The 22,690-nt window shown below is 46.3% G+C and overlaps 1 protein-coding gene and 1 long non-coding RNA gene across 4 annotated transcripts in view; one reads left to right on the forward strand and one right to left on the reverse strand.

The window, feature by feature from the left end:
* Positions 1 to 22,690, forward strand: part of SEPTIN9 (septin 9) — a 440,211-nt gene that overhangs the window by 147,528 nt on the left and 269,993 nt on the right. The gene's annotated exons all lie outside the window — the stretch shown is intronic.
* On the reverse strand, positions 3,897 to 19,181 carry LOC142309986 (uncharacterized). The gene is made up of 3 exons (XR_012754048.1): positions 18,706 to 19,181; positions 14,214 to 14,550; positions 3,897 to 4,029 (listed from the first exon to the last, which is right to left on the reverse strand). It is a non-coding gene; the product is annotated as an uncharacterized LOC142309986 (long non-coding RNA).

A 22,690-nucleotide genomic window follows, 5' to 3' on the forward strand; every position in this document is an offset into this window, starting at 1 on the left:
TCGGGAGTCCGCTCCTGGTAATACTGTTGGGAGCCGTGCCCGCTGATGCTGACCCGTGGGATCTACAGGCTCTGACGGATGCCCTATCCCTCTCTGTGGGTGGTTGTCTCTTTTCGGGACTTAGGTTGGGACAGGACCTATAATCCTGCCCTCAATCGGTTGATTAGCTAGGCTGTTGGTTCCGGTCCTGGCTTCAGGGTCCGAGTACCCCCTCTGTGCACGGTTTCCGGTCGGGTCTCCGGTGTCGGTACCGGCGGTCTCCAACCCTGTCCCGGTCCACCTTGGATCTGCCGAGCCATCTTCCCGTCTCCTTCTAACTACGGGCTCACCATTTGCCACCTAGCCAATGTGTCTGGGCTCCGACCCTGACACCTGTCAGTTCAGCCTCAGGCCTAAAGCAGAGACCTAGACTCCAGTCCACTCAACTCCACTGCTCGCTCCTTTCTCCTAACTTCACCAACTGCTTTCTCCTACACCGGGCTCTCCAGACCCCTAGGTGGGCGTTTTCCTTCCGTCTGGTCCCGCCCACTGGTGTGCCTGTCTTTCCCTGGGTGAGGGGACTAGGGTTTTCTGGTTGGCTGTGTGTAACCTAGGTGAGGGAAGGTGTTATGCGGGGGCCTATGTGTGACTACCTGCAGTGTCAGGGCGTCACATATGTACAGAAAGATACCTCTAGAGCGGATCAGAGCGCGGTGAAATGACAGAACCGGAAGTGTGCACACAGTGAGTATTTGCTCTTCTTGCAAAGCATTGCTCTTAAACCAAGTTACACATTTTTAAAAAGCTTTGCTTGTCTTGCAAAACGCTCTCAAACCAAGTTACTCTTAATCCAAAGTTCCACTGTATGTGTTTCTCTATCAATATAGCTCCTGCTGTAGACCCTGGGGACCCTGAAGGCAGTAGGGGCCCTGGGTAAGTGCCCAGTTTTCACCCCTTAACGCTGATCCTGCATGGCATATCAGTGACCCTTGACAATGTATGATGTGCACTGCCAAAATATATAGGCTGCTTTCTATCACTTAGTCACACGATTAAACCACATCTATTAACACAACAGATTCTGTTCTACTGAAGCCACAGGTGGTTTACATGTTTAAAATGGGATCCCAGAGTCACTTACAAGGAGTGCTAGATACTTAAGTATGATGTCTAACGCCTACAGATGAGGTGGGCCACCACTTCCCATCCACAACAAAGGGCCATTGCTCTTAAAGCACCACTCCAGTGTGTTTTTAATTTCACTGCTAGAGGGGTGCTTATATCTATGTTCACTGCCCCCCGACTTATATTCACCTACCACCATTTTTATCTGTTTTTAGTGTTGTTACGCTGTGAGTATAGGACCAGTAGTAGGAAACTTAAGGGTGCTTTACACGCTGCGACATCGCTAACGATATATCATCGGGGTCACGGTGTTTGTGACGCACATCCGGCGTCGTTAGCGACATCGCAGCGGGTGACACCTATGAGCGACCTTAAATGATCGCAAAAGAGTTAAAAATCGTTGGTCTGTGACACGTTGTTCATTTACCAAAAATCGTTGTCTGGTCAGTAGCGAGGTTGTTCGTCATTCCTGCGGCACCACACATCGCTACGTGTGACACCGCAGGAACGACGAACATCTCCTTACCTGAGTCCACCGGCAATAAGGAAAGAAGGAGGTGGACGGCATGTTCCGGCCGCTCATCTCCTCACCTCCTCTGCTATTTGGTGGCCGCTTAGTGACGCCGCAGTGACGTCGCTATGACGCCGAACGCACCTCCCCCTTGGAGGAGGGATTGTTCGGCGGTCATAGCGACGTCGCTGAAAAGGTATGTGCGTGTATGCGATAATGTTTGCTACGGCAGCGATCACCAAATGTCGCATGAACGACGGGGGCGGGTGCTATCGCGCACGACATCGCTAGCTATCGCTAGCGATGTGGCAGCGTGTAAAGCACCCTTTAGATTTAAAACGCCACTCCAGTACTGAAAAAAAAAACCTCTGGAGTGTGTAGGCTCAGGGGCGCAAACAGCTCATATCCATGCTATCAAGAGACTAGTAGTGACCCTTTACTCCTTTCACGATATCCACATTACATGTATGGTACAAGTCAGAAACAGGTGTATGGAGTGAGCTCACAGGGTAAGTCTGCTCATACTTGGCAGGTATGCCACTAACAATTGTGGGTGGAGTATACCTCCTCCCGCGATTGTTAACCTGTTGAATCTCACAGTAAAACTCTGACAGTGGGATTTAGCACCCCCAGGCTTGAGGGCGCACCATTTTAAGCACTCATCGGTGCACCCCGTGACTTGTTTGCAGTTTGCAAATAAGTTGTTATATTAGCAGAGGGTCTGCTAAAGACCTCCGCCCTTGTCATAGCAGCGCTCCTTTAAAACTCTGCCTGTTGCCAGGCTTCAAAGAAGATAGTGATTTCTGTTATATACAGCAATGCTGAGGCATTGCTGTATATAGTAAATGTGATCAGACAATCGCAGGTTATAGACCCCTAAGGGGACTATTAAGAAAATGTTTTAAAAAATTAAAAAACATAAAAAAGTTAAAATCACCCCCTTTTCCCCAATAAAAATAAAGATAAAAGTATAAAAAATATATACATATGAGATATTGCTGAGTTTAGTAAGTCTGATCTATCAAAATCTAAACATAATTAATTGTTAAACACTGTAAACAAAATTCAAGAATGACAAAATTATGTTTTTATGGTCACTGCAGTACCACAAAAAATGTTGTAACAAGCTATCAAACCAACATATGTATCCCAAAATGCATACAAAAATTGTCATCTTAGCCCTCAAAACAAAAAGCCATCACACAGCTCCATAGACTGAAAAATGAAAAAGTTACGAGTCTTGGAAAATGGCGACACAACCGCTCCAAGTTTTTGATTTTTTTTTGCAAACTTCTGATTTTTTTTCACCACTAAAATAATTAAAAAACTGGACATGTTTGGTATCACCGTACTCGTACTGATGAGGAGAATCTTATTACGAGGTAATTTTGACCACAAAAAATACACTGTAACAATTACCAAAAAAAGTCAGAATTGTGTGCTTTTCACAATTTTTCCCCATTTGGAATTTTTTCCTGTTTTCCAGTACAGCATGTGGCAGAAAGAATCATGTCATTCAAAAGTACAACTCGTCCCGTAAAAAAAAAAAAAGTCCTGATATGTCTATGTTGACAGAAAAATAAAAAAGTTATGGCTCTGGGAAGAAGGGGAGGGAAAAAACGAAAACTCAAAAACTGAAATTTGTCCCGTTGTGAATGGGTTAAGGCATGGCAGTTGCTCTATGCATCACACGGCCGTAGATTCTCTCATACAAGAGAATTGGGCTGATTATGCTGAGGACACTCCAATCAGAGTTTGATCAGTGTCAGCTCAGTGTGATCTGATTCTCTTACATGAGGGAATCACATCACGGAGGAGAAGATGAAGGACAAAATTTCTCCACCTTCTCCATTCTATGAGTCCATGGAAATCGGACGGAACTCAGATGTCATTTGAGTGCAATATGATGAATTCCACGCACCCATAGACTTGAATGAGGGCGCCATCCGATTTGCACAGCCACTCAAAACATGCTGTTATTTTTTTTCTCATACCCAATCAGCATGAGAAAAATAACACTGGTTGATATAACATTGGAGCAACTGCTATCTGATAAAACATTGCTTAACACTCGTCTGAGTTATACGCTCATGTGAGCTCAGCCTTAAAGTCCCTGATTGAACTAACAGCTTTAGAAGCTAAATATCCTTTTACATGGGAAGATACAATGGGCAACTGTGGCTAGAAGCAAGTCGTTCCTATGACTACTGCAGTCTCAAAATTATTCCTCTCCTTCATGACAAGAGTTTTTAGTACTTAGTAGAGCACCTTTGGCTGTTGTGACCTGCTGCAAATGTAATGCATAACAGCTTCTGGCAGCGTTCTTGAGGGTTCTTCTAAGGTAATGGCCTCTAGATCAGTAATGCTTTGGATTGTCAAGAAAGGTCCTTAAAGTTCAGAGAAGAGATCTTTGCCTTTCAAAACAAAGAAAAGAACACAAAAAAAGAAAGCAAAGGCATTTTATACTCCTAGAGACACAGTTGGTAACATAGTTCACAAGTTCAAAGTCATAGGAACAATTCCTATACTAGACAAGGCAGAGTGAGGAGGCTATCACTGGTTGCCACCAAATTCCTGAGGAGGTAGGTGGCCGAAACTTCTCAAGACACTGCCAAACACATGCAGCAAGATTTGGAGGCAGCAGGCACTGAGATTTCAGTTTTCACAGTAAGTTACATACCAAATGTTGAAGGTATCCATGCTTAAAATTGAAGATGTAACCTCTACTGACATAAAAGCACAATAAAATATGAATATAATAAGCTCAAAACCATACAAAATAGCCACAGACGTTTTGGGATTATATACCGTGGAACTATACATGAAACTAGAACTTTGGTATGTCTGAAGGAGGAAGAATGAAGCATATACTGAAAAGAACAGCTTGCCTACAGTTGAGTATGCTGGTTCTTCAATAGTACCTACAATGATGCATGGTGGTAACTTGGTGATGCTCTGGGGCTGTTTTGCTTTCTATGGCATGGGAAATCTGCAGCGTGTGGAGGATGGGATTGAGTCAAACAAAAATCAGAAAATCCTAGGAGAAAACATCATGTCTTCTGTAAAGAAACTGAAGCTTGGTGATCATTCGATCTTCCAATAGGACAATGATCCTAACCAGCATAACTCATCCTACCAAGACTTGTTTCAGAAGAAGTCTTGGGAGATTTTTAGAGTGGCCATTACAATTGCCTGACTGGAACCTCATAGAAAAGTGATGTGTTGAATATGGAGAAACCACTTATTTTGTAGGTTATGTTAAAACATTTAGATTGCAGTTAACCATTCAAATAAGAAGAATTGGCAAAGTTTGTAAACTTTAGTATTAAGCCTAATTTGCAATGGAGGTTGAATTATTTTGACTGACACTGTAGCAGGAAAGTGTGTCGACATATTACTGATTACAAAAGTCATACTGACAAAATTACTTTAAATAATAGAAAGTGACCATGGCCCTTGAAGCAAGCCAAACTCCACTGCCTGTGATGTTACCAGTCTATTTGTTCTTTTTCTGTATGAATGGGTCTTTGTCACCTTGATGTTATGTCACTAACTCATTAACTATCACACTAAACATTCTGATAGAGAACAAGTGAGAAGTTTGTGCTTTCGGCTGTAGAACAAGTATAGAAATAATATTCTCAATGCATGAAATCAGGATATTATCACTGCCACGGTTATGGCTCACCGACCACGCCTCCCCCTCTTATAAGCAGCTCACTGTCAATAGACAATGTACATAAAGAGCTGTGGTGTGGGTGTGGTTAGCTTTCTGAGCTCTGCTACATACTACTTTATGAACTCTGATTGTGTCACAACCACTGCACCCAGTAAACTAAATGATACATTGTTGGAATCAGGGTCTCTTTTTGTACATTATACTGCTCTGAGATGAGGTAGCAAAATCCTGGTGGCAAATTGCCTTTAACCATGGTAATTTTTATTAATTTGCTGTCATTTTTGGCCTTTTATACTTAGGGATATTATGATCTTGACACTTGGGATCTGTACAATATGTGAAACCTCTTTTGTGCTTGCTCATTTGTATAACCAGATCAGTGTGCAATATGTACCCTTCTTTTGGTATTCTTCTGAATGATTGGTAGTAACAAGATGAGGACAGATGAAATAGAGTAAGACAGGAAAAGGTTTGTTTATAGTTTGTAACCATGGATGCACATAGATCTGCATCAGAGCTGTAGACACATAATGGCAACATATTTATTTAAAAGGACCTGTCAACTTCCTATTGTATTCCACAGCTCATTTTGTTGCAACTCATCTCTTTGTCATTCCTTCTATAAATTCAAAACTAAATTGACAAATGGGTGTTACTATTCCACTTGGCAAAGGGGTGTGTCAGTATATAGACTGGGACTACCGGCACTGATTGGACAGTGTGAGAGGACACACCCCCAATGTAACACCCAGCTGTCAATTTATTCATACATTTTTAGATGAATAACAGAGGAACAACACAATGGAAAGTTCTAGTAAATGTCTGGGGTTTTTTTGTGGATAATAAGGGTAATACTAAAATAGATATGTGAAGAGAACCATTAGGTCTTCTTTAAAAGGGTTGTCCACTACTTGGACTACTCCTTCTCATTCCCCTTGTAAGCCTTTACTCACCTCCAGTGCGGCCGCAGTTCCAGCGATGTCTGAAGCCGCATTCCCAGGGCCCACATGACATTGTTATTATACGAGGGCCCCGAGACCAATCAGTGCTCATGGACTGTCTCCCCGCCTTCGGACATTTCAGCAGGATGTGAGTGTAGTGTTGACTTCCTGCTCAAGCGCCCAAAGACATGGGGAAGGAATCCGGTGCTGATTGGTCGCAGGTCCCCGTGTCATAACAATATCACATGGGCCCCTGGAATGCGGCTTGAGACGGCGCTGGAACCACCACCTCACTGGAGGTGAGTATAGGTTTATTTATTTTATGGGGGGTGAACATGAGAATGAGTTGGGGTTGTCCAAGTAGTGGACAACCAATTAAGTCTATTTGCAAAGTTATTTATTTTTAGTTTTACATTGTTCCACTCAAAAAGGATGCCTAGGTGATATAGCAGAGGTCCCCAACTTTTCTGACCTTAAAAGACACATTCAGTGCTAAGAGAGCGTCATGATGCACATTCAGCTCTGAATGAGGTTTGCAAGTGTAGCACCCAGAGATATGGGGTACTCGGTCCCGGGCAGTGTCTCTATTGGGAATGTCACGGTGGTGGTCGTTGCCTGGTTCCGTGCCCTGGGCCCTTTTTGTAATGGGGATATTTATAGGGGAGAATAAGATAATGTTCACTTGAGACGCCACTTGCGGTGTTGCGGCTAAGTGTAGGGGTGTAGGGAGCCGCCGTTGCAGAATGTCTCTACTGGGGCTGGTGGAATTCGCAGCAAGAATAGTAGACCCACCGCAAGTAGGCTTTTGCCACAGAGGGTGTATGGTGCAGTGGGCGTCAGAAGAAGGTAGTCCACACAGGTGTTCAATGCAACTGGTTTACTCACTGCTGGTAGGTGTTGACTGGTTGCCCGAGGCCGGCTGGTTTCGCCTCCAGGTCCCCTTCGTCCCAGTGCCAGTTTGGTTCTCTGGTACCTTCTTCCCCTGCACCTGTCTCTGGTGAGTGGGTCCCTGTGGTATAGAACAACTGGGGGTCCCCGTCTTGTCGTTTGTCCACTTCTGTCTGCCTGACGGTAGCATGAACCCTGTGGGGTTGGTGTCTCTGGTCCAGTCCCCGGTTCTCCCTTTGCTACTGAGTCTTGGGACTCTTTAAGGTCAGCCAGGTCCACCGTTAACCCGAGTTAGGACGTCGCTTCGCTTCCACCTTCACTCCTCGCCTGTCTGACACTTGTCTCTCTACAGTCACTGCAGTTCTGACTACTGACTTCCTGTGTTCTCTCTGTCCTGGTCAACTAGTGGACAGGATTGGCTCCACCTCTAGGTGGTCATCCATGGTCCAACCCTTTCTGGGTACCATTGTATGAGGGATTTTTAGGGATAACTGGGATTACCTGGGTTTTTGTTGGTACCGACACTGGGGTCCTGAGTCCCTAAGGGGGTAGGCCCTGCATCCTTGTGGGGATGCAGAACCTTCTAGCACCCTGATGGTTTCAGGGGCACTAGACAAGTCACATACAACTCCTGCCTCCCTCACAGTAGTGACTAGAGTTGAGCGCGGTTCGTGGTTCGTGGTTCTCCAGTTCGCGGCTCGAGTGATTTTGGGGGCTGTTCTAGATCGAACTAGAATTCGAGCTTTTTTGCAAAAGCTCGATAGTTCTAGATACGTTCGAGAATGGTTCTAGCAGCAAAAAAAACAGCTAATTCTTAGCTGGCTTTCCGCTGTAATAGTGTAAGTCACTCTGTGACTCACACTATTATGACATTTCAGTGTATAGTGTGCGGGAACAGCGCATTCAGATCACTGCTGTATGGATAATGGCGATCGCCATTTTTTTTTTTTTTCCTTGTCTTCCTTCCCTAAGCGCGCGCGTGTAGTTGGGAGGGCCAGCATGTCAGCCAATCCCAGACACACACACAGCTAAGTGGACTTTTAGCCAGAGAAGCAACGGCATGTGTGATAGGATGTCCATGTCACATGTCCCTGCATTATAAAAACGGACATTTTCCTCCAGCACGCCATTATCTGCCTTCTGCGTCCTTGGTGTCAGACATCACTGGCGCAGCTCCGTCCTGAGTCCTATCGCCGATACTGCTGTATGCGCTCCATACAAAGCGCTAGACAGCTTAGGGAGAGCACTTTCTATCAGTCCTTTTAAAGGCTCGTACCGGCAGGGTCAGAGCCATAGGTGACAGGTCCTGAAAACAGAGTTTAACAGCTACACAAGATGACAGCGTCTGTGTAGCTAAGGTCAGGGATTTCCTCGCTGCATTTCCCCATTAGGAGGGATAGAAAGGCAGGCTTCCTTTCCTCTACCCAGAGACCCACAACCCTGCCACTGTACCCTCCTGCCCTTTGCACACTCAAACTCATTGTTACTAAGCCATTATACTAGCAAACAATGAGTGAACTTAGTGGCATCCTAAACGTGGCTATTGGACTTCTGTATAGTCCCACTAGTGCACAGATATTTGCAGCACGTCTGCCTGCATTGCACACTCAAACTCATTATAACTAAGCCATTATACTAGCAAACACTGAGTGAACCTAGTGGCATCCTAAACGTGGCTATTGGACTTTTGTATAGTCCCACTAGTGCACAGATATTTGCAGCATGTCTGCTTGCATTGCACACTCAAACTCATTGTTACTAAGCCATTATACTAGCAAACACTGAGTGAACCTAGTGGCATCCTAAACGTGGCTATTGGACTTCTGTATAGTCCCACTAGTGCACAGATATTTGCAGCATGTCTGCCTGCATTGCACACTCAAACTCATTATAACTAAGCCATTATACTAGCAAACACTGAGTGAACTTAGTGGCATCCTAAACGTGGCTATTGGACTTCTGTATAGTCCCAGTAGTGCAAAGATATTTGCAGCACGTCTGCCTGCATTGCACACTCCAACTCATTATAACTAAGCCATTATACTAGCAAACACTGAGTGAACCTAGTGGCATCCTAAACGTGGCTGTTGGACTTCTGTATTGTCCCACTAGTGCAAAGATATTTGCAGCACGTCTGCCTGCATTGCACACTCAAACTCATTGTTACTAAGCCATTATACTAGCAAACACTGAGTGAACCTAGTGGCATCCTAAACGTGGCTATTGGACTTCTGTATAGTCCCACTAGTGCAAAGATATTTGCAGCACGTCTGCCTGCATTGCACACTCCAACTCATTATAACTAAGCCATTATACTAGCAAACACTGAGTGCACCTAGTGGCATCCTAAACGTGGCTATTGGACTTCTGTATAGTCCCACTAGTGCACAGATATTTGCAGCACATCTGCCTGCATTGCACACTCAAACTCATTGTTACTAAGCCATTATACTAGCAAACACTGAGTGAACCTAGTGGCATCCTAAACGTGGCTATTGGACTTCTGTATAGTCCCACTAGTGCACAGATATTTGCAGCACGTCTACCTGCATTGCACACTCAAACTCATTGTTACTAAGCCATTATACTAGCAAACACTGAGTGAACCTAGTGGCATCCTAAACGTGGCTATTTGACTTCTGTATAGTCCCACTAGTGCACAGATATTTGCAGCACGTCTGCCTGCATTGCACACTCAAACTCATTGTTACTAAGCCATTATACTAGCAAACACTGAGTGAACCTAGTGGCATCCTAAACGTGGCTATTTGACTTCTGTATAGTCCCACTAGTGCACAGATATTTGCAGCACGTCTGCCTGCATTGCACACTCAAACTCATTGTTACTAAGCCATTATACTAGCAAACACTGAGTGAACTTAGTGGCATCCTAAATGTGGCTATTGGACTTCTGTATAGTCCCAGTAGTGCAAAGATATTTGCAGCACGTCTGCCTGCACTGCACACTCCAACTCATTATAATTAAGCCATTATACTAGCAAACACTGAGTGAACCTAGTGGCATCCTAAACGTGGCTATTGGACTTCTGTATTGTCCCACTAGTGCAAAGATATTTGCAGCACGTCTGCCTGCATTGCACACTCAAACTCATTGTTACTAAGCCATTATACTAGCAAACACTGAGTGTACCTAGTGGCATCCTAAACGTGGCTATTGGACTTCTGTATAGTCCCACTAGTGCACAGATATTTGCAGCACGTCTGCCTGCATTGCACACTCCAACTCATTATAACTAAGCCATTATACTAGCAAACACTGAGTGAACCTAGTGGCATCCTAAACGTGGCTATTGGACTTCTGTATTGTCCCACTAGTGCAAAGATATTTGCAGCACGTCTGCCTGCATTGCACACTCAAACTCATTGTTACTAAGCCATTATACTAGCAAACACTGAGTGTACCTAGTGGCATCCTAAACGTGGCTATTGGACTTCTGTATAGTCCCACTAGTGCACAGATATTTGCAGCACGTCTGCCTGCATTGCACACTCAAACTCATTGTTACTAAGCCATTATACTAGCAAACACTGAGTGAACTTAGTGGCATCCTAAACGTGGCTATTGGACTTCTGTATAGTCCCAGTAGTGCAAAGATATTTGCAGCACGTCTGCCTGCATTGCACACTCAAACTCATTATAACTAAGCCATTATACTACCAAACACTGAGTGTACCTAGTGGCATCCTAAACGTGGCTATTGGACTTCTGTATAGTCCCACTAGTGCACAGATATTTGCAGCACGTCTGCCTGCATTGCACACTCAAACTCATTGTTACTAAGCCATTATACTAGCAAACACTGAGTGAACCTAGTGGCATCCTAAACGTGGCTATTGGACTTCTGTATAGTCCCACTAGTGCACAGATATTTGCAGCACGTCTGCCTGCATTGCACACTCAAACTCATTGTTACTAAGCCATTATACTAGCAAACACTGAGTGAACTTAGTGGCATCCTAAACGTGGCTATTGGACTTCTGTATAGTCCCAGTAGTGCAAAGATATTTGCAGCACGTCTGCCTGCATTGCACACTCCAACTCATTATAACTAAGCCATTATACTAGCAAACACTGAGTGAACCTAGTGGCATCCTAAACGTGGCTATTGGACTTCTGTATAGTCCCAGTAGTGCAAAGATATTTGCAGCACGTCTGCCTGCATTGCACACTCAAACTCATTATAACTAAGCCATTATACTAGCAAACACTGAGTGTATAGATGGTGAAGGGTCTGCTGCACAAGTCTTGCCGTCCCCACGACTTGTGTGTCAATCCTCTGTCTGTCCAAGTTCCGCCACTGCTTCTGCCTCCTCCATCTCATCTGGGTCCTCCACCTCCGCCCCAAGCCTGCCTGGTCAGGCCACCAGCGTTCTCACTGCGCAGAAGGAATCACGCACCCCTCATTACTATGCTGGCAGCAGAGCGCAACGTCATCAGGCGGTCTTTAGCTTGACATGTCTTGGGAATAAGAGTCACACAGCTGAGGAGTTGTGGTCAGCTCTGCGGTCCGAGTTTAATAAATGGTTGTCTCCACTCAACCTGCAGCTTGGTAAGGCCGTGTGCGACAATGCTGCAAACCTGGGTGCGGCCCTTTGCTTGGGCAAGGTGACACACGTACCTTGTATGGCTCACGGGTTGAACCTTGTTGTCCAGCAATTTTTAACACACTATCCCGGCCTAGATGGCCTTCTGACCAGGGCACGAAAACTGTCTGCTCACTTCCGCCGTTCAAGCGCCGCAGCTGAGCGACTTGCATCGCTCCAGAAGTCTTTCGGCCTGCCGGTTCATCGCCTGAAATGCGATGTGCCGACACGCTGGAATTCGACTCTCCACATGTTACAGCGACTGTGGCAGCACCGCCGAGCCCTGGTGCAATACGTCATGACGTATAGCCTGGGCCAACGAGATGCAGAGGTGGGGCAGATCACCCTGATGGAGTGGTCTCAGATCAAGGACCTATGCACCCTTCTGCACAGTTTCGACATGGCGACGAATATGTTTAGCGCTGACAATGCCATTATCAGCATGACAATTCCAGTCATTTACATGCTGGAGCACACGCTAAACACTATTCGGAGTCAGGGGGTGGGACAACAGGAAGGGGAGGAACTACAGGAGGATTCATATGCGCAAGGGACAACAACATCACCAAGGTCCAGACGTTCATCATCACCAACGCAGCAGGCATGGGACCATGGGGGACAGGGATCAACAAGGGCGCATAGTAGCAGGCGAAATGTTGAGGAAGGTGCAGGAGAACATGAAGAAATGGAGGACGAACTGTCCATGGACATGGAAGACTCAGCGGATGAGGGAGACCTTGGTCAAATTTCAGTTGAAAGAGGTTGGAGGGAGATGTCAGAGGAAGAAAGAACGGGTAGCACCTCTATGCCACAAACACAGCATGGACTTGGTCCGCATGGCTGCGCAAGACACATGAGTGCCTTCTTGTTGCACTACCTCCAACATGACCCTCGTATTGTCAAAATTAGAAGTGATGATGACTACTGGATTGCCACACTATTAGATCCCCGGTACAAGTCCAAATTTTGTGACATAATTCCAGCCATAGAAAGGGACGCACGAATGCAGGAGTATCAACAGAAGCTGTTACTCGATCTTAGCTCGGCTTTTCCACCAAACAACCGTGCAGGTGCAGGGAGTGAATCTGCCAGTTGTAACTTGACAAACATGGGACGGTCTCGTCATCTTCAACAGTCTACCCGTACCAGTAGGACTGTATCTGGTGCTGGTAACAGCAATTTTATGGAATCTTTTCATACTTTTTTTAGACCCTCCTTTGCAAGGCCACCAGAGACAACAAGTCTGACACATAGTCAACGGCTGGAGAGGATGATACAGGAGTATCTCCAAATGAACATCGATGCCATGACTTTGCAAATGGAGCCTTGCTCATTTTGGGCTTCAAATCTAGAAAAATGGCCAGAGCTCTCCAGTTACGCCTTGGAGATTTTGTCGTGTCCAGCTGCCAGCGTTGTCTCTGAATGTGTCTTCAGTGCTGCTGGGTGTGTGCTGACAGATAAGCACACGCGTCTGTCCAGTGACAATGTGGATAGACTAACGTTCATCAAAATGAACAAGTCATGGATCCACCAGGAATTAACTACCCCTGTGTCATCCTGGGGAGAGTAAATGCTTGTGGATTTGGAATGTGCTTGATGCAAATTTAGCTGTGACGTGTACAACTGGGGCACAACTGCTGCCACTGAAGGGGTGGGTGTGTGTGGGGCCCAATTTTTGGAAAAAAGGGAGACTCCGCTTGGAGTAACCCTTGCTTGCTGTGTTTTTTAAAAGTTCCCAAGATGAACAATTCATGGTTCAGCAAAGACTTTGCTACCTACCCCGGTGCATTCCTGAGGACGGAAAAGGATGGCGTATTTTTGAATGTGCTTGATGCAAATCTAGCTGTGAAGTGTACAACTGGGGCACAAGTGCTGCCACTGAATGGGTGGGTGTGTGTGGGGCACAATTTTTGGAAAAAAAGGGAGACTCCGCTTGGAGTAACCCTTGCTTGCTGTGTTTTTTAAAAATGATCCAAGATGAACAGAGCTGGGATCAGGAAAGACTTTGCTACCTACCCCGGTGTCATCCTGGGGACGGTTAAGGATGGCGTATTTTTGAATGTGCTTGATGCAAATCTAGCTGTGAAGTGTACAACTGGGGCACAACTGCTGCCACTGAAGGGGTGGGTGTGTGTGGGGCCCAATATTTGGAAAAAAGGGAGACTCCGCTTGGAGTAACCCTTGCTTACATTGTTTTTAAAAGAAGCCAAGATGAACAGAGCTGGGATCAAGAAAGACTTTGCTACCTACCCCGGTGTCATCCTGGGGACGGTTAAGGATGGCGTATTTTTGAATGTGCTTGATGCAAATCTAGCTGTGAAGTGTACAACTGGGGCACAACTGCTGCCACTGAAGGGGTGGGTGTGTGGGGCGCCCAATTTTTGGAAAAAAAGGGAGACTCCGCTTGGAGTAACCCTTGCTTACATTGTTTTTAAAAGAAGCCAAGATGAACAGAGCTGGGATCAGGAAAGAGTTTGCTACCTACCTGTTAGGGCCAGGTGGACGGGCAGACCCAGGAGGTGGATCCACTGGGCTGAACACCTCACCGAGGGCAAGGTGCTCGGTAGCCAGAGCACTAGCAGGACAGTCCGTTTAGAGGAGTGGTGTAAAGAAGTCCCTGGGACCACGGGGTCTCTGATGGTAGTCCGGGTGACGGAGCTCAGGTTCGGAGGCCGAGATGTCGTCAGGCAGAGTCCGGAACCAATGGAGCGAGAAGACGGGTCACCACAGGGATCGGAGATGGCAGGAACTGACGGGATGGCAGGCCGTCTCCGTTCGGGGTTCGGGTATCGTCAGGACCGGTTGGCGAGGCAGGAGCGGCTCTACGAGAGAGATAGGTGAGTATATCACAGACACAAGGAGACCTGACTCCTAGCTTAGAAAACATGAAGAACAGGCCCCGCCCACTTGGAAAGGATCCCCCTATATACCCAGTACCTGATCCTTCAATATCCTGTTGGAGGACACTGGCCTTTTAAGAAAGGGTCAATGACCGCGCGCGCGCCCTAATGCGCATGCGCGAGGCCCGGGTGCCAGAAGCCAGGGCAGGGAGCGGTGAACAGGAGGCAGGGGAGCCGGCCTGGAGCAGAGCTGCCGACGGGCGCCGGGAGCGGGGACCGAGCCGCCTGGGCACCGCAGGTGATGGGGGCTGGAGGCTGTGGAGCGGGGGACGCCTGACAGAGGAGCCGGGGAGCGAGGCAGGGAAGCCGGAGAGCGTGGCAGGTGAGCCGGGGAGCGAGGCAAGGGAGCCGGGAAGCAAGGCAGGGGACCCTGGGAGCGTGACACTACCCCGGTGTCATCCTGGAGACGGTTAAGGATGGCGTATTTTTGAATGTGCTTGATGCAAATCTAGCTGTGAAGTGTACAACTGGGGCACAACTGCTGCCACTGAAGGGGTGGGTGTGTGTGGGGCCCAACTTTTGGAAAAAAGGGAGACTCCGCTTGGAGTAACCCTTGCTTACATTGTTTTTAAAAGAAGCCAAGATGAACAGAGCTGGGATCAGGAAAGACTTTGCTACCTACCCTGGTGTCATCCTGGGGACGGTTAAGAATAGCGTATTTTTGAATGTGCTTGATGCAAATCTAGCTGTGAAGTGTACAACTGGGGCACAACTGCTGCCACTGAAGGGGTGGGTGTGTGTGCGGCCCAATTTTTAGAAAAAAGGGAGACTCCGCTTGGAGTAACCCTTGCTTGCTGTGTTTTTTAAAAATGATCCAAGATGAACAGAGCTGGGATCAGGAAAGACTTTGCTACCTACCCCGGTGTCATCCTGGGGACGGTTAAGGATGGCGTATTTTTGAATGTGCTTGATGCAAATCTAGCTGTGAAGTGTACAACTGGGGCACAACTGCTGCCACTGAAGGGGTGGGTGTGTGTGGGGTCCAATTTTTTGAAAAAAGGGAGACTCCGCTTGGAGTAACCCTTGCTTACATTGTTTTTAAAAGAAGCCAAGATGAACAGAGCTGGGATCAGGAAAGACTTTGCTACCTACCCCGGTGTCATCCTGGAGACGGTTAAGGATGGCGTATTTTTGAATGTGCTTGATGCAAATCTAGCTGTGAAGTGTACAACTAGGGCACAAGTGCTGCCACTGAAGGGGTGGGTGTGTGTGGGGCCCAATTTTTGGAAAAAAGGGAGACTCCGCTTGGAGTAACCCTTGCTTACATTGTTTTTAAAAGAAGCCAAGATGAACAGAGCTGGGATCAGGAAAGACTTTGCTACCTACCCCGGTGTCATCCTGGGGACGGTTAAGAATAGCGTATTTTTGAATGTGCTTGATGCAAATCTAGCTGTGAAGTGTACAACTGGGCCACAACTGCTGCCACTGAATGGGTGGGTGTGTGTGGGGCACAATTTTTGGAAAAAAGGGAGACTCCGCTTGGAGTCACCTTGCGGTGTTTTACATGATTTTAGAAGGGCATGCCATGCCTATATCTGTGTCTCGTCCTCTTTTTCCTCGTAACGCTGTTTTGTTTTCACATGAGAATTTGTCCTTGTCACTTTCCCATGTGTTTGTGTTGTGTTGTGAGTTTTTTGTCACCTTTTGGACACCTTTGAGGGTGTTTTCTAGGTGTTTTTATGTGTTTGTGATTGCCTGCCATTGTTTCCTATGCTTTTCGAGTTTGGTTCGTCGAACGTTCGACGAACCGAACTCGAACGGGACCTCCGTTCGGCGAACCGACCTCGAGCCGAACCGCGACCGGTTCGCTCATCTCTAGTAGTGACACCCAGAGGCCCCATTATCAGTATAATGACAGCCAAAGCTTTTCCACCAAAATTACAATCAGGTGATATACCAAGATCCGGCTATTCCTAAAAATCACCTTCTGAAGACCTGCTGTACATAGTTATTTCCTAGACATGAGTGGTGTTTCAGGGCCCCTGACTGGCATAATTTTGGGGCCCCCTGGAGACTTCACCCCAGCTCCGCCTCCATCCCTGCTCCACCTCCACACCGCACAGACAATCCAATAAATAAAGCGTGAAGGGGCCCCCCCTTCTGATGGTGCCCCGGACTAGAGTTCTGTTTGTCCCCCCCCCCGGTTGTGGTCCTGCGTTAAGGCATCAAGCAGGCAGACAGCCGCGAGCCACACTTCATGGGCCAGTGAGCCACATGTGGCTCCCGAGCTACAGATTGGGGACCCCTGTGATATAGCGTACAAACCCACATAGATGAGTATTTCCATTTTCTGTTCGGTTGGTATTCTGATCTCCTTACTTATCCCTATTTGTACTTTTTTTATGAACTGGAATAAAGGGTGGATTAAAAATAAAGAATAATAATAATTACTGTAATTGCTCACACAAGGAAAGCAGAGAACACAGGCATCGAGCTCTAGGGACGCCGAGTTCTCCAATTAGATCAGTGGTTCATCATTTCCTTCTTCACTTCCTGGTGGAATGACGCAGAACAAATCGTTCAAATGTTTTTCAATTATCCTTGATCAAATCTGGTTTTCTCTATTAGATAACATTAAACTGAAAGGACATTTAAATATATGACCAGCTTGATGCCTAACACATGAACTCTTCTGATACTGCTTATATACCAATAGAGCTGTAGATAAGCTGATGGAGCACAGTAAGGCCGGGAACACACGGGGCACTACTGCGATGCTCGCATGAGACTCGGCTCGCGCTGGCAGCACAGCAGGAGCCGAGTGTCATACGAGTGTGCCTGCATCTGAGGTCCGATCATGTGAGCAGACCTCAGCTGTGGTGGACGGGCCGGCACTCAGGAAGGGCGGGCTGGCTCTCTGGAGGGGAGGGAGGGATTTCTCTCCCTCTCTCCTCCATAGTCGGCTATTGCCATTCTCGCACTGCACTGGCAGTACACCGGTGTATCGCGAGTGCAGTGCGATTTTTCTCTCGCCCCATTCACTTGAATGGGTGCGAGAGAAAGAGTCTCAGCTTACAATCGCAGCATGCTGTGATTGTTTTCTCGGTCCGATTAGGGCTGAGAAAATAATCGCTCATGTGTGCTGACACAGGCTAGAATTGGTCTGAGGGGAATGCAATGTTTTATCGCACTCCACTCGCACCGATATTCTCGCCGTGTGGCTTAGGCCTTAGGCCCGCACCGTCAAGGAAGCTGTCATCAGAAAATGATCTATCATTGTAATTAGGTATCAGGATTTTGTGTTACATATATTTTTTAAAACATTTTTTTTCATGTGACAGTCTTTATAAATAAGCAAAATTAGTAATCTTGTGATTGTCACACTGGCCAATGGGGGTATTTTAGACTCTTACTTCCTGTCCTTTCAGGAAGAGTTTTCAGCAGGTCCATTATTATCATAGGCAGGATTACCCCTAAGTTACTCCTCTATACACAGGTAATAACACAAGATCCATTATTCACAATAGGCGATGTCAAGCTCCTCAGAAGGGAAAAAGGTGATCCAGCTCAGCTGTGGCAAGGTCCGGCATGCATGGATAACAAGAAGGGAAAAAGGTGATCCAGCTCAGCTGTGGCAAGGTCCGGCATGCAGGGATAACAAGAAGGGAAAAAGGTGATCCAGCTCAGCTGTGGCAAGGTCCGGCATGCAGGGATAACAAGAAGGGAAAAAGGTGATCCAGCTCAGCTGTGGCAAGGTCCGGCATGCAGGGATAACAAGAAGGGAAAAAGGTGATCCAGCTCAGCTGTGGCAAGGTCCGGCATGCAGGGATAACAAGAAGGGAAAAAAGTGATCCAGCTCAGCTGTGGCAACGTCCGGCATGCAGGGATAACTGGCTTGACAAAGAACGCAGGTAGCGTTCGAAACGCGTTGCCGCACATGGGCTCCCTATTTTGTCCTTGTCCTGTCTTCTGCTTGTCTCCACAGCGGCCAGTGGCACAGTATATTACATGTTTTTAATTTAAGAAATAATGGCCAAACCTTAATAATTTTATTTTTTATTCTTTAGAATATTTTCATCTTCTAATATTACAATTTAAAACAATCTACCAAAACATTATAATTGAACAATCACTAACCATCAACAAGCTTCTTACACCTCTCACTTGGAATTTTGGACTCTTCTTTTGTGAAATGCTCTAGGACTCTCATATTTAAAGGCGCCTTCTCCCAACAGCAATTTTAAGATTTTTTTCACAGATATTCAGTGGGATTTAGATCCAGACTCATTGCCGGCCAGTTCAGAACTCTCCAGTGATTTGTTTCCATCCATTTCTAGGTGCTTCTTGAAATTGTTTGGAGTCATTGTCCTACTGGAAGACCCATGACCTAGGATGCAAACCCAGCTTTCTGACACTGGGCACTACATTGCAACCCAAAATCCTTTGGTAATCTTCAGATTTCATGATACATTGCACACAGTCAAGGCACCACATACCAAAGGACACAAAACAACCTCAAAACATCTCTGAACATCCACCATATGTGACTGTAGATACTGTGTTCTTTTCTTTGTAGGCCTCATTCCATTTTCGGTAAACAGTAGAATGATGTGTTTTACCAAAAAAGCTCTATCTTGGTCTTATCTGTCCACAAGACGCTTTCCTAGAAGGATTTTGGCTTACTCATGTACATTTTGGCTAACTGCAGTCTAGCGTTTTTATAGCCATAGCGTTTCATTTCATTCAAATGTGAACAGATAGTAATGGTAAGGGGGAAAAATTCCAACTCATCCGCCAAAAATGAGCCCTCATATTTTAATGGAATAATAAAAAAATTATGTCTCTTGGAATAAGGGGAGGAATAAACAAAAGCGCAAAAAGGAAAAATCGTTCTGTCCTCATAGGGATAAAGAAGGCGCAGGGGGCTCAGTCACATCTAGGTGCTGGTACCTGTTGGTGCCCAAAGGCTACACCATGTATAAGTCACCAGTTTTATAAATAGCACATCGTAGAAGGGGGTGGGGGTTGGGAGCATTAACGATTTTTATAGGGGCAACGGAGTTTTAAAGAGGAGGTTCACTACTCTGCAAAAGGAGCCACATCCCTGTAAAACTGATATGGCAGGCGTTTTCGAAATACCTTGTTCAGTCAATTCTGCCTCTGAACGGTGCAATCGCGGTTTGCTCATCCCTAGAAAGTGACCCCCGGGCTCGGTGGCCTCTGATATCCGGTGAGGTCATGTCAACTTCTAGTTGACCTGACATGACTGAGGCGGCCCCAGTCTCTCTGAGTGACTGTGTGAGCAAGGATGGTTGACCTTAGGGAGATCAACATCCACCACTGCGGAGACACCATCACGTGTTTCTCAACGCAGTGATTCTAGAGCAATGCCCCCTGGGAAATATTCAAAGCAAGAAGGCCTGCGAAGACACCATCACATGTTTCTCAACGCTGGCAGGAAACTAGCCAGGTCTTTCACAGGGAAGGAACAACCACGGGAAGGGCAGTCTCCAGTCAAGGAGACCACCTATGCCAAACATGGTATCCATCCACAGACAGCCGTTTCGGGGTATTTGCCCCTCATCAGTGTGGAGTAGGAATCTGGCTAGTGGGACATTGCCTAGTAAAAGACTATGTGAGCAAGGATGGTTGACCTTAGGGAGATCAACATCCACCACTGCGGAGACACCATCACGTGTTTCTCAACGCAGTGATTCTAGAGCAATGCCCCCTGGGAAATATTCAAAGCAAGAAGGCCTGCGGAGACACCATCACATGTTTCTCAACGCTGGCAGGAAACTAGCCAGGTCTTTCACCGGGAAGGAACAACCACGGGAAGGGTAGTCTACAGTCAAGGAGACCACCTATGCCAAACATGGTATCCATCCACAGACAGCCGTTTCGGGGTATTTGCCCCTCATCAGTGTGGAGTAGGAATCTGGCTAGTGGGACATTGCCTAGTAAAAGACTATGTGAGCAAGGATGGTTGAGTGACTGAGCTGTGGGCGGCGTTTCACCGCTCGTCACAGCCCAGCATCGCTCCTGCTTGCGGCACTCTGCAGTGAGGGAGCAGGAGCGATGCTGGGCTGCGATGAGCGGTGAAATGCTGCCCACAACCCAATCACTCAGGGAGACTGGGCCCGCCTTGGTGATGTCAGGTTAACTGGAAGTTAACGTGACATCACTGGATATCAGAGGTCACGGAACCCAGGGGTCAGGAGATGGGGAAGAGTGGACGGCAATAGCGCCGCTCAGAAGCACAATTGGCTGGAGCAAGCTATTTGAAAAAAGCCTTCCCTATCAGTTTTACAGGGATGTGGCCCCTATTTCATAGTAGTGAACCACCCCTTTAAGTTATTTCTCTGGTCAATAAAGATATAAGCATCACAGGTTGCGGCCTGTAGTGTAAGGAGATATATATAGGCCTGGTATTGCATGATGTGATATATTCACTGTGCACCAGTATGTCCATGGCAACAAGAAGTGATATTCTTAGCCTGCAATGTGTGTAACAGCCAGCAGGTGGGAGTGTTGTACTCATTCCTCCACTAGGATGAGGTCATTGCCTGAGTGGGTTTAGTACATTCAGGTCATTTCTAATGATAATTGTCCATAAATGTGCAGTTTTCAATCAGCGTAAATGATGGGGCAGTTTCTGCCATCTGATCCTACTATTATCTTACATGTTTGTACAGTTTGTACATTTCCAGTGCAATATGATTCACATTTCTGCATCAGTTTTGCATTTTGCAGCATATATTCAATTTAAATCATCCATTCAGGGCCCATGAAAAACTATAATCTATATGCACAAGAAAAATCATGTTACACCTTTACCTAAATGTATCTATTTTAATTGGTGGTCTTCAGATTATAGGTGCATAGTCTTGTTATAGATATAGAATATTGTATATCATTTAGGTCATATATAAAGCTGCACAGATCAGAACCTACAATGTCACCAGTCGCATCCTCAGATCCCGTCTATAAAGGTGTCCTTGAACAATGCACAATGCCGAGCATCTATATCAGCTCACATAATATGAAGAAAAGACTGTATTTTCCAGCTCGTCTGTTTGAGACATAAAGAGAGACGGAAATACCTTAGCAGCAGCTGGTAAAATCTTCAATATCTCCCTGAATGAAGACACAGCCGGCTTAAAATGATGTTGCATTCTCTTAAAGTGGTACTAACCTTCAATAAACAGTAGGATGATCCGTTAGAAACTGAGTTTTTCTCATGTTGTTTCTTCAGGAGCGCACCGCACCACTACCTCCCAGCTTCCTGATTCCCGGAGTCGGTGCGCTCCTGAATATTGACAGTTCAGACCAGCATATGGTTGCGCTGCTACTCCGAACTGAGTGATCTATGCTGCTAACACAGGCATCTTTGCCTTAGCGGCATGGCAGAAGCACAGGGAGACTGAGGATGGCTATATCCAGAAATCTGTCCAGCTACAAAATGACTCTAAAGCAATGAGCGTGCACAGCGCATGCTCCTTGCCTAGCTAATCAGCCTCTCTAAAACCGTAGGGTGACCCATAACCAAGGCAGCAAGATGCACACTCCAAAAATAAAAATCCCTAATTTCTTAACAATAAAGAAGATTTGTGTCATCGGGTATTTGCTACCTCATCTGAGAGCAGGATAATGTAGGAAAAGAGGCCCTCATTCCAACGATGTATCACTTAGTTTATTTGGTGCAGCAGTTGTGGACATAATTAGAGTTCTTAGATGAGGCATAGCTCAGAAAGCTAACTCCACCCACACCACAGCTCTCTGTGTACATTGTGTATTGACAGTGAGTTGCTTATTAGAGGAGGCCTACAACTGTGTGAAACCTAGTCTGTGCAGTGATAATCACCTCATGATTAAACTTTCCTTGTAAGTAAACAACAGCACAAAGCTTGATAAATGACACACTCCTGCTCTTCAGTCTTAGGCAATTTGAATTCTTCATTTGCAGATTCCTGTCCGCCCATAAATTGGAAGGGGTGTTTTAACCCAAAGAGAGACAGTAGAGTAGGCAGGGACCCAACAAAAAGAGGTCGCCTTGTCGCTGGCTGTTGGGCTTGTAGAACCGAACCTGGCAGGCAGTAGTGGCTGCACAAGCAGGGGTTAC

The sequence above is a fragment of the Anomaloglossus baeobatrachus genome, chromosome 5 (genome assembly GCF_048569485.1).
Source record: "Anomaloglossus baeobatrachus isolate aAnoBae1 chromosome 5, aAnoBae1.hap1, whole genome shotgun sequence".
Classification (NCBI taxonomy): Eukaryota; Metazoa; Chordata; class Amphibia; order Anura; family Aromobatidae; genus Anomaloglossus; species Anomaloglossus baeobatrachus.